This window comes from Chinchilla lanigera, unplaced genomic scaffold (genome assembly GCF_000276665.1).
Source record: "Chinchilla lanigera isolate Chin_1 unplaced genomic scaffold, ChiLan1.0 scaffold00002, whole genome shotgun sequence".
Lineage (NCBI taxonomy): Eukaryota > Metazoa > Chordata > Mammalia > Rodentia > Chinchillidae > Chinchilla > Chinchilla lanigera.
Genome location: NW_004955403.1, coordinates 30,023,860 through 30,035,296, shown reverse-complemented (window position 1 = coordinate 30,035,296; position 11,437 = coordinate 30,023,860). Strand labels below are relative to the sequence as shown.

General features: G+C 33.3%; 1 long non-coding RNA gene across 1 annotated transcript in view; it reads left to right on the top strand.

The window, feature by feature from the left end:
• LOC106148738 overlaps window positions 1–7,261 on the top strand; it is a 17,927-nt gene extending 10,666 nt beyond the window's left edge. Inside the window, exons 2-3 of the long non-coding RNA XR_001234403.1 lie at window positions 4,305–4,663; window positions 6,997–7,261. This is a non-coding gene — a long non-coding RNA (uncharacterized LOC106148738). The remainder of the gene's footprint in view (window positions 1–4,304; window positions 4,664–6,996) is intronic.
• Window positions 7,262–11,437: the final 4,176 nt, after the last annotated feature.

Below are 11,437 nucleotides of genomic sequence, written 5' to 3'. Positions count from 1 at the left end.
TTTTTTTTTTTTTTTTTTTTTTGGTAATGGTGAAATTTTTCTGAATTAAATTTTAAAAATAGATTCTGGCATTCACCTTAATATTTTGGGTTTGTATTTTAGAACGATACTAACTTCTCAACTTTCTAAATCTCATCCTTGAATAGCTAAAAAGGGTCATTGGAGCTCACCCTTTTCTAAACGTGCAGCTATGAAGCTAAAACACTTGAGAATTACCCCAAGAATAGCCACCACACCATTGACCCATCAAGAACTGTCTTCACTTGTATTTGAATGTCCTTTCTGCTCTGGTAGGTTTTATCTTCTCAAAGATAAGAGTGAGTCTAAGAGGGGATTATGTGAAGTAAATCACCAAAATGTTAGTAATAAAATATGACTTTGCTGCTCCCTTCCCATATTTTAATTTGTGGGTCAGTCAGTTGAAGGAGTGGTCATACTGTCGATCCAGGTGGATAACCCAGGGCGGAAAATGTGGGCTCCGTCCTCCTTATCGGAACATGGATTCTTTCGTGGAGGATGACAGGGCTTGAGGACAGAAGAACTCTCCACACATTTGCCAATCATCTATTAGCTGTTTAGTCTGAAGCAATGCATTTAACCTCTTGTGGTGTGGATTACTTACGTATACAGAATAAGAGCATGATCACTTCTTAATTTGCCTGCACAGAACTGCATTTCTTGGCATTTTCATGTTACCCTATGTTCCATTTTATATGAGATCCCATTTTCTTTCCCTGATCAAAATATCTAAAGCACTTATGCATATCCTTAAAAGACCAATTGTTTTTAATATTCAGTTTTAGACAAGTGACGAAGCACCAGTCAAGCATTTGGTGAGGAACTATGTTAATTAAATCATACTCTGTAAAAATAAATTTATCCCTGCTTTATTATCACATGTTTATATTTTAATGATAGATAATCAGCCAGGGATATAGCTCAGTGCCACAGTGCCTGCCTGGCAAGCTCAAAGTCCTGAGTTTGATTCCTGGTACAGAAAAGAAAGGGAAAAAGTGATAGATGATCTATTAAATACTCTCCCTTCCACTTTATCATGTCCTAGAGGTATGGTTTTTAACAATGACTACAGTCTGCTGTGTGATTTCTACCCTTTACTGATTTCAACACAAAGCAGTGTTTCCTCAGAACTGATAAAACTCATACATTTTAATGGTTTCTACTGCACATATTAGATCTTTATCAACAAGTCCGGAGAGGAATGTGCGTCTCATAGAGTACTTCTTCTTTCCAATAAATCTGGCCCCTATTGATATTCTTTCAAATTCATGTAGCATATTATATATCACAGTATAATAAGGGGTGTTTCATGTTTGGCCTGTATTACTCTATTTTGTGATTCCCTTATAGAGTAATTTGTCAAACGCTCCTTGACTAGTGGTAAGGTTATATTCTAAAACAGCATTTAATACAAGCAACCCACCAAACAGATTATAACCACCATACACTACAGATACTGACTATTCACCCTCCTGATCATGTGAATGAATGGGAACTGTGATTCACTGCTGCTGTCCACTACCACAAAAACAGATCTTATAACATCTTGCTAACCCAAGAAAAGATCAAAAGTCAGGGTATCATTTCTCATGTGTCCTGCCTGTCCATTGTGAAATCAAGAGTCAAAAGTCAAACCACTGTAATTGGTGACTGTTTGTATATATTTATATGTAAATTTACACATAAATACACACACAACACACACACATATATATATATATACTTTGTTTTCCTACAATTTACTTGTACTTTAGAAATATCCATGTGTAGGTACTTTTTCCTTATAAGTATTTTCATCACCAAGTTTTAGAAATCATGCAGGCCTCATTTGATTCATGCAGCTGGGGACAACGCAGCACTTTCACAAACCTTGCATGTGCATTTGGCTGTGGCCAGGGACCTGATTCAGTTGTCCATGCATCCAAGCACATATCCACCTATAAATCCTTGAGTGTTCCTGATGCAAGCCACAGAGCTTCAAGCACAGCTTCATAGATCAGGCTCTAAATCAGTATTTTCCAGTGGTATAAGTGCATGTAACTTCTGTGCAACATTGTACATCATTTCAAAAGTTATAAAAAGTAGAGCTCAGATTAGAAAATGCAACCCATTTACATATTAAGGATATTTTCTAATATTTGGATTCTTGATGTAAAAAACTGCTGATTATAACTGTGTTAACATGAACAGATATTTACACAGCATTATATAAAAATCTGATGTAACAATATATTCAAATATACATTTCCTTTCTGGACAAAATACATGGTATGTGGCTCCAATTATATAACATTCTGGAACAGGAAAGCTATAGAAACAGTGAAAACTCAGTAACTGCCAGATGTACTGGGGGAAGAAATGCTGAAATGAAGTACACAGGTAATCTTTAAGGCACAAAAGTATTCTCAATGATAACTTAATAAAGAATACAGGACATTTTGTATGTTCAAAATCTGTGAATCTTTACAGCACAAAGACTGAACATTAATATATGCAAAAATTATTTGGGAGGCCAGGGAATCCCAGGCCCATTCAGGCTGTCATGCAAGAGTCTAAGAACATTGTAAACCCATGAAACAACCTCAATAATTAGGTGGAAGGTATGGACATACTGTGACAAGTAACTTTAGGACTGAGTGAAATACACAGGGCAAAAGAATTAAATATAAACTTGTACCCTAATTGATAAAATAGCTTTCCATTGGGATACAGGTTTTACGATTCTGGTACTGCTATCTATGTATATAGAATTAATCAATTAAGGAAAATGGAAGCCCATGGTGAGAGTCAGGGTTCTCACACATTGTTGGAAAAAGAATTTAGCATAAGCAAGGAGAGGAAGTTAGGGTGAGCTGTGCAGTGGCAGAATTCATTTGAAAACATAAGTAAAAACTGGTATTTAGCTAAATACAGATGGTTGCATGTAGAAATACTTCTTAATAAATGTAAACAGATAGGAGAAAGATTAATATACATACAGGGAGTTCTTTGCTCATTTAGATGAAAGAGCCTGAAAGAAATGATATCCTAGTAGCCATGGACGCATATAGCAGCCAGATCTCAGATTGTAATTCACTTCTTCAATAAAGAGTGATTCCTGGTACCAAAAAGAAACGGCAGATTTTAGAGCTGTGATAGTCCATACAAAACTGTGATTAGAGTATGTTATAGGTCCAGAAAGTATATCAACACTAAATCTACACATATGCGCGTCACACACACACACACAAGCATTGGCGGAAATTGGGATGTGGAAATAATGCACAGGAACCAACTAAAAGAGGTACAAGAAGTTAAAAAACAAAATAAGTGAACTTATACAGGATCATAATCCAATATCTAAAAGAAATATATGTGAGTATATACGAGTTTAAATAAATAATTGAATAAATGTGGGAGAAGCGGACGTCTCCCATGGAGAAGGATAATTGTATTTTATGAAAATATTCCACTCTCGGGAGGAAGAGACATCCTCACTTCTCAGTGTGGGCTGCACTTGACAACCTCTTTCCAGAGAATCCAGTACAGAAACAGGATTTTTAAAAAGTAACTTTACAGTGAAGAAAGAAGAAAAATGCTTCCCAGGCAGGTGATAAAGGACAGCATTAACACTCATAAATCATTTTGCCAGGTATTACCCTTAATATGATGCAATGATAATGTTACTTTGTTTCAATAACCTTCCTCGCCCAAACCCATAACCTCAAACCAAACATGAGAAAAACAAATTCCAATAGAGGAGCATCCTACAAATTTTTTGACTGTTCTGCCTCAAAGTCGTCAAGGTCATAAAAAACATGGAAAGGTTGAAAAGCTGTGATAGCCAACAGAAGCTTTAAGAAAGATGATAAATAAAATCAATGTGGCATCAGTTTTTGATTCTCTTTGCAAAAAAAAGAACATTAGGGAAAAACTAATGACATGTTAATAAAGTCAGGGTTTGCATAACAATTATTAATATTAGTTCAGTAATTTTAACAAATGCATCATTCTAATATAAAGTGTTACTTTTAGGAGAAATAAGGCAAGGGATATATGAGAGCTTTCTTTACTATTTTATTTTTTTAAATAAATATAAAACTATAATAAAGTTTATAGGTGTTAGAAGATAAAATCATTCTGAGTTAACAAGAATGCCATATTTGAAACTGAATGACTGGTTTTCTAAAATACTGAAAGTACTAATTAAAAGAGTATGATGTAAAATGATTTATCTTGTAGAATCTATGGTTCTATTCCTCAGTTGATCAACCACTCAATAATTTTTCTTTTGTTCAAACTTGTAGGGTCTATCATCTTGTCTGCTAGATCCTCCCACTGAGCACAGGAAAGTTTGGGGTTAAGCAAAACCGACTTTTAGTAATCACCAACTCAGTATCCAGGACATCGTGGGGATTGGTGTGATGCTGCTGGATTTCACAACAGTGACGTAAAATAAATAATTAACTTAGTATAGCACCTGCCGTAAAGTTACTGCTCAAGAAATATGACTCTATTTTTTACTGATTACCCTGTAAAATACCATAACCATTTTGACATAGTGATTATGAAAAACAGAAGTTTGATTTTAATGAACAACTGTTGAGCTTCTTTTTCTCCTAAATCCTGTGAAGATATTTTTCCCACTTAAATTTATTCTACTATGGTAAGAGTTTTTACCTACAATATAATAAAATTAAATTGAGTTATTGTAATATTATATTCATTATGCTTACAAGGATGTTCTTACACGAAAATGTCAAAATACAAGCGAGAGAAGAGGAAATTGCTGAGAAGATGACAACTTGCACTTAATTTTGATCAGTGGATAGCACTTCAAAAGTAGAGAAGAGTGTATAGTTTTTTAGTGGAAAAACAACCTGAGGTAAATGTCAGAGCTATGAAGGTGTCTATTTTATTGGAACAATGGTGATATGTCTAAGATGGTTGGAGTGCAGAGTTTAGGGAGAGATACCATAAGGAAGTTTAGAATCAAGACAAAGTATTTCCAGAATTGTTAGTTAATACATTTGCAACTGAGTTCTATACGCAAGTTGAAACCTGTGAAAAGATTTTGATCTGACTTGGGCTTTAGGAAGATATCTCTGACTTGCTCTGGCTCAAAGTCTAAGCAACCCATTTAGTTTTACTGAGATAAAGATAATGAAACCTATCTGACTGAACTTTCATGAGCATAATGTAAAATAAACATGAAATCCATTGTGATTTACAAAGGAATGTGTAATTGTCTCTCCAAAAAATGAAGTAATGTTTGAAACCATTAATACAGAAATGATAAAAATGGAAAAATGACTCCTTGAGTGGTCAAAATTTTCCAGAGTTATATAAGTTAATTATGATTTTTGTGAATTATACTTTATAATTATCATAGCAAGTACATTATTAATATGGATTTACAAGAGAGTAAGATTAAAGGCACAGAATTTAATTCAAAGATGACATTTGGACAACCTGCAAAACTCTCAAGAAATAAATGTTTCTTCATATTGAGAAGTATAATAAAGCTTGGTTGATTAATAGTTTAGAGAATTTGCATTAGAGTTACTACCAGACGAGAACAGTATTTTTGGTAACTGGTTATATTGTGTAGCTATGCAACCAAGTAGAGTAATTTAAACTGTCTTAGGTTACTTTTCTCTCATTGCTGAAAAAAATTACCTGGCACCCAAAGTTAAAGAGGTAAATTTTCATTTGTCTCAGTTTATAGAGGTTTCAGTTCTTAATCACCTGGCTCCAAGACAGAGAGGCATGGCAGACGGAATTGTAGAGGTGAAACGGTTCATGGTGAGAAGGTAGCAAAGCAAGCAAGAGAGAGAAGACAAGTCTCTTTCTGTACCTCACATTGGATCCAGGTTACCATGATTAGGATGGAGCCAAGACAATCAGTGGATTGATTTAGTAATCACTGACCCTTAGTCCCAGTACCCTTGATCCTAGCATTATTAAACCACCTCTGAAAAAGCCTCACCTGCGACTTCATGAGAATTTGGGGGAACCTCTAAACACAAGCCATAACCCTGTCTGAAAGGAAAGAGTCACTTTACTCTCTTTTTATACAGAAAGGCTAAATTAATATCTAAAATAGGACAAAGTAGAAGGAATAGTCTCTAGATTTCATGGGATTCCCAAGCTTAATATACTAACATGTAACTATCCCTTGTTTCATATTTTTTTAAACTCAGCTGACTTTCATTGAGGTTAGAAACCAACAGTTTTTTTTTCAATCCTGGATTTGATTTAGTATGTGTGTGTGTATATATATATATATATATATATATATATATATATATATATATATATATACATATTTCTATGACTTTGAGTTTTGATAATTTTATTTGAAAGACTCCTCTAAATAGTATATTCTGGATTTGATTAGAGGTGATGAAAATTTATACTTATTAGGAATATATGTATAACCCAGCTATATTTTGTTCTTTGTTATCAGTGGGACAATATATGCCAAGCACTTATTTTTCAGAGTTAAATGAGGAAAAATCATGTTATTCTATTTTCTGAGTTAGCTTTTATCTCATAAAATTGGGGTGACCTGGATTTTGACTCCTTACATTTTTTAAAGGAATAAAATAAACCATAATTTTCTCAGAAAATGAAAGGCAAGTTCAGATCCCTAGACTTGGGAACATACACTTGATCAGATAAATGAGTAAAAAAGTATAAACGAATTTATTTAATGTGTCTAAGAAAATAATATATTCCTTATAGTGCTATTTTCAAGGTGATGCTACTTAATTAAAAAAGAGCCATGGCAACCAAATCCAAAGACTATAAGCTTATCTTGATCCATCTTCATTGTAAAAAATGTGATTAAATATCCTAACAGATTCTCTCTGTGTTTATGTTGTACATGTCTTTTTGATATAGTTGTTACTGAAGTGTGTGAAACAATTCTTAAATGGATTTAAGATGGTCTGGACAACTTATGACTTATACAAATTTTATCTAAACATATAACAGCTTTGCACTGTGAAACAACACTAAAACATTGATGGACTCAAACCAACACAAAGGAACAAAGACATCTTCGGAGGAGAGAAGGAACAGCAGGCTCAAATTAAAAAATACAAATACTGAACATTGTTCATGCATAAAGATGCTGATTTGTTTTTCAAAACTTATTTTTGTTTCTCCTGTAATCTTACATTAGCATTTTCTTGTAGATTTGTATTTCTGTAAATGTATAATAGTAATATAACTTTTATACAATAGGGGTATATGGAAAGCATATTCAGGGGCTGGGGATTTAGCTCAGTGGCAAACCGTCTGCCTGGCAAGCGCAAGGTCGCGAGTTTGGTTCCCGGTACCGGAGAAAAACCAAAAAATTAAAAATTAAAAAAAAAAAAGAAAGAAAAGCATATTCATATGTGTGTAATATTACCAGTATTGATCTTTCTTATGTTCTAACCATTGCAAATATAAATAAATGTTCAATAAAAGCCTTAAAATGTGTACTGTACTATGTAGAAGATAATATATCATATATTATAATAAGATAGACTATGTACAATATAATTTACAAATATACATAATACATAATGATAGAATATAAGTAATGTTTTCTATTTTATATATAATTATGCAATTATCCTAAATATCTACCTTAAATATTTTAATTATCTTAATTTTCTTTTTCAGTGTAACCAAATTAAGAGATAACTAAAAAGTAAAAAGAAAACTTTCAGATAAAATGTACACTATGAAATATTTTATCCTATGATAAAGATGTCATTTAAGATACATGTAGTAAATAGTTATGTAAATTTATTCTGCTAGCTATGGATATCTAGATTTCTCAATCCCATTTATTAAACATATTGTCTTTTTCCCACTCTGTTTTGGATTTTCTTTTGGTTAGAAATCATTGGATTAAAGACTTAAATGTAGCCCTTGACATTGAGATAATGGGAAAAGCTACACGAGATTGATCTGTGTAAAGATTTTTTACACTTAACTGGAAAAAACAAGCAATAAAAGCAAAAACAGAAGGAATGAACTTACATTAACTTAAAATATGCCTTTACAGCAAAGATGTTATCAAGAGAGAAGCACCTATCAGTTGGCATAAAATATTTGCAAGCCATTTTCTGAAGAGGTTAATATGTGAAATATGTGGAAAACACAGAAGTGCACATGTACACACGCACACAAATAAAACACCTTAGCAAGAAATCAAACTGACTGAAAAACAGACAAAGGACTTGAGTATAACTTCCCTATGTTATTCAAAAGATACAGGAAAAAGTTTCAACTTGACTAATCAATAGAGAAATGCAAATTAAAACCATAATGAGATCTCACCTCACAACTGCCAGGGACACTATCATCAAAAAGAAAAAGTGTCAAAAAAAAAAAAAAAGAAAAGAAAAAGTGTCACAGAGTGTTGGGGAGGATGAGCAGAAAGTGAAAATCTTGTACACTGTTGGTAGAATATAAATCAGTTTATACCTTGTCATAAAGAGAACGGAGTTTTTCCTTAATGTTAAAATGGAGTTAACATTCCTCCACAAAACCCATCACTCAGTGTATATTCAAAGGATTTCCAGTCAGTGTTTTGAAGAGACCCAAGCACTGTCATGTACAGGTTAGCACCTTTCAAAACAGGGAAGTTATGGAGTCAGCTTACACGCCCATCAGTGGGATCAATGGGTAAAGAAACAGTATATGAAAATGATATATATTTTAGCCTGAAAAATAAGGAAATTCTGTGATTTATGACACCATGGATGGGACTGGAGGACATCAGGTTGAGTAAGAAAAATGTTCTCATTTACATAGAGAATTGCAAATAATTTAACTCATACAAGCAGAAGGTAGAATGAAGGTCACCAGGGGATGAGAGGTGGATTTTGAAGTAGGTATTGGTCAAGGGATACAAAAACTTGACTTAGCCATTTCACAATTTATACTTATATCCAAGCAGGAATTTGTACACCATACATACATGTAATTTTCATGTTAAAGATTAATTAAATATATAGAAAAATAATAAGTATACTGACATTTTTGAATTTATATAGATTGGCAGACATGTTTATAATCTGAGACCAAATGAAGCAAGAATATATAGTTTTATTTACTTTATAATCATTTTACCGCAAATATTCAATTTGTTGAACTCAAAAGGAAAGTGACCAATTTCTTAAAAACTCTTCAAAATTGCTATTTTGGATCTCCCATTCCTCATCTTTTTAAAAATTTCAAGTAGAGCTCATAGATTTCCAGTTACTTTTAGTCTTACAAGATATCTCACTTTGATAATTAAGTTGATTGAAATATAAATGCTGAATTTGAAAATGCTGTATGCACTTTAAAATTTCAAGTCACATTGAATTAGCATATTTTTCTCAGGCCAGGATTCTGAAGTAGGGAACTCGGCTGTGGCACATTCTCTCTCTCTTCCTCTATGACAGGATGGTAGAGCCCTCAGCCCAGACACTGGGTAAATTAGAATAACAAAGAGAAGGAACAAGGTGCTTGAAAACTGGAGCTGTTAAGATTCTGCTATCAATAATACCTTTAAGCAGATATTCATATTATATACCTCCCAGGTGTTCATTTCTTGCTCCTTAACTAAACTGTGGAAAACCCATCTTATGTTAATTACTAAGGGTTTTGTTTTTTGATTTTTTTTTTTTTTTTTTTTACTGTCTTTCCGGCAATAGAGAAATGTCTTATTATCCAAACACTGTCACCAATTTACATTTCATTTTGTTTTTGTTTTTGTTTTGGTACTGGTAATTGAACTCAGGACCTTGCGCTTGCCGAACAGGCATTGTGCCACTGAACTACATCCTTGGCCTGAGGGATTCTTTTTGCTTTGTTTTGTTTTGTTTTGTTTCATTTTGTTTTTGGCTGGTTACCTTACATGCTGTCAGACTTTCCATAACATCCATTCCACTCACACAACTTTTGTCCAAAGAAGAACATTTGGTGTTACTTCAGCCCTCTCCTTGATGGGGCTACTAGTCATTCTCCCTTCAGAGTTCTTCAGGAAGTAGTCACCACCGTTCTGACATGACTATAAATGCCTCTATCAACTTCCTGCAAATTTTCCATTCCTCCAAAATGTCCCTCACAGAATTCTTTGTTGGTGTGCAAGGCTGTGCCTAAGAGTTTATGCAACTCAGCTTGCATCCAGCTGGGGAGTAGGGTGCTCACTTCTCCTTGTCTAGAAATGCCTTACATATGTGAGCAAATCCTTCAAACGTCTTCTTCTATCTCTGTCAGATAACCCACCTGAAATTCTGCCCAGGGGCCAAATAACTATATTAAGACAACATATTGCTAATCTCTTCAATTCTTTTATTTATATTTTCTTTACAAAGCATGTATAATCCTTCTTTAAAAAGTAGCCTGATTTGCAAAATGTCAGAGTCTATCAGAGAACTTTATTAGCTTATGGGAATCCTTGAAAGGCCTTTTTTGCCTACAAGTTATCTTCTGCTGCTCTAGCATATTAGCTACCTTGGAAATAGAGTGCTTGATCATTTGCTTCTTTCAGTTTAGGGTCTTTTATTAAATCTTAATAAAATAGTTAAATAAAATAATTTCATGAATAATCAACACTGCAGTCATGAAACAACAAAAACTCCACCATTAAGCTTTCTGTCAGTTAATCTACTTTCATTCAAAGTCAATAAATTAAACAGAAATCCAGGTGTACTCCTATGTGTGAAGGTACTTAGGTATCATGCAAAAGCACGCTTAGTAGGTCACTGTCTTTTATATGAAGCATAGATTGTGCTCTTTTAAGTTTTTATTGTTGTCCATTTGGCTTATTTGGATAATATTCTCATTTTAAAAAGTCACCTTTCTCTCTCTCTCTAAATATCTACAATTATTTTATCTCTGCTTTATCATGTATTCTTTTATTTTATACTTGGGTAAATTTTCAGTAATTTCAAAAAGGAGAATAGCATTAAGAACCCAGCTAATAATCTTCACTGTGCTCAAGTTGTATTAGAGACAATCAGACATGCCTATTTCCTACCAAGACCTAAGTTGTTAGTAAATTGTCTGTGATGTAAGAAAAGCAGCATGATATCCTTAAATTTTGATTAATTTGGGGCAAATTGAATGACTGTGAGGACTCTCAAATAAATTTATGTTTGAAATCAAATAAGCCTGTTTTTATATCACCTCAAATAGTATACCTTCCCTCCCATGAACACTAGGATAAATTATTTGGGAAATATGGAAAAGTTGTATTTATAGTCAAATTTAATTTGGTAGAGATTTGCAACATTTTAATAATGAAATGTTGCAACATTTAAAACTCTAAAATGTAGCTTTTAAAAAACTTTATGTTGGGAGTATATCCATTTTCACTATGTTGGTTTTTCCTATCCATGAGCAAGGGATATCTTTCCATTTTCTGATATCCTATTTGATCTCCTTT